The sequence below is a fragment of the Micropterus dolomieu genome, linkage group LG07, assembly GCF_021292245.1.
Source record: "Micropterus dolomieu isolate WLL.071019.BEF.003 ecotype Adirondacks linkage group LG07, ASM2129224v1, whole genome shotgun sequence".
Classification (NCBI taxonomy): domain Eukaryota; kingdom Metazoa; phylum Chordata; class Actinopteri; order Centrarchiformes; family Centrarchidae; genus Micropterus; species Micropterus dolomieu.
In genome coordinates this window covers 19623026-19624881 of record NC_060156.1, presented here as the reverse complement: position 1 = coordinate 19624881, position 1856 = coordinate 19623026, and positions in this window count along the sequence as shown.

Here is a 1856-nt window from a genome sequence, read left to right as displayed (position 1 = left end):
CACTTATCATCTTATTTCCTTATCATCCAATACATTTAGCTGTGCTGACATTGCTGAACCTCCGGTGAAAGATACACAGATAAAGTTAGTTATGTGTGCGTGGACGAGCAGTGTGGAGAATATCTTCATGATTAAGGGACATGGTGATGTTTAAAAAAGAAAAAACATAGACTACTAGCAGGACTACCTTTATGTCACATCACATCTCATATCACAACTACCTTTCCAGAGTTAATTCTATTTTTAAATAAAAGTATCCTAATCCATGTATGAAAGCAGGAATAATCTGGTAAATAAAGACTGTGTACTCATTTCAGGTGGACTATCTCCAGTTATTCCCCAGATAGCAGCTGACTCTGGGCCGAATCCGTGTAACAGTCACGCCCGTTTTACTGCCCCGTTCCAGATACGGCCCGCATGTAGTCTGTGTGCACTCAGGAGTGGGCGTGAGCCTCCATCAGTCGGCGGAATCATAATAGTTCTGGCCCGGACTCGTCGGAACGAGCGCGCGAATTGTTTCTTTCGAACCGGTTCATACCGGAGCAGAAGTCAGTCGGCGGAATCGTAGTTGTTCTGGCCCGGGGGAGTTTATAACGGTAAGTTCAACGATGTTACAGTCAAACAGTTTAGTGTGATTGTTTTTAATAGTGGTGTAATGCTTGTTAACATCATTAACATCATCACATCGGAATGTTTTGACCGGGTTTTAACTTCTTAAAATAGCTAAAACTGTTGAAGAGGCATTGGCTAACGTTAGCTTTTTAGCTGGGTTAGCTAAATTAACTGAATGAACGGATAGCTAAGCTAGCTAGCATTAATAAACAACTTTGTGTGCAGCTAGCATAAAACATTAATGCTGTTTAACGTTAGTTAACTTACAACGATGTTGTAACGTTAGTTTCCAACAGCACCAATTGACAGCACCTGTCTCCTTTTTAGGTTCAATCTTTTCTCCACTCCTGGCTGACAGCTCGGGATTAATAGGGTAAGTTAAGTTAATGTAAGTGCTTTTTTCTGGCTTTGATTTGATCTTGGCTATAGTTGAGCATAACGTTATAAAGTTATGATCGGTGTGTTAAGTGTTTAAAAAATCAAAGCCATCTAAAGAAGTTGGAATTTTCATCTGACATTAATCAAAACGTAAATTCATTATGACAAATAAGGTCTATGGGCGGGAAATCTCCTCTCTCCGTGTCTTTTCATTGACTTTGTATGAAATCACACCGCGGTATTATGGTTGAGGAGCAGTTCCTGATTCATTCTGGATATTTATTTGGGGCGTTTTCCGAGGGATATAGTGTGCTATGTTAAGCTTACCAAGTATTTACCCTCAGATTTCTGTCAGGAGCTGTAAGAAATGTTATTTTGTCTAGAGGCTGATGGTTCTCAGTAATTCATCAAATTTTACAATTACAATGAGGTTCATGATATCAGTACACTGAGATGGCTGGCAGTGGTACAATCAGCATTACTCATTCTTTTTAATTTGCCTCATATTTTTTTGTTGCAGGCTTTGTACATAACGTTACTACCACTGGGGTTTGTTCCAAAATCACAATGCAGTGCAAACCTGTAACGTTAGCAGAGCTGAGCTCCTGGGGTCATTTGTCATGCAGGGCAACGTTACCCACTGGGTCTTAAAATAATTTAAAAACTCATTGAATTTAATAATCTCAAAATAAGTCTCTTACATTTATTTACAAAGGTCTTAATTTTTTTGTTGTCCTTTTCATATGATTATATAGATACAGGTAACTGTACACATAACTGTCAAATGTATAAAATGTTTTGTGTGTTTTGACTACTTTTTACATTTTGTCTGACTTCCGGTCAGCTCTGCTGTACTAGTAACTTCA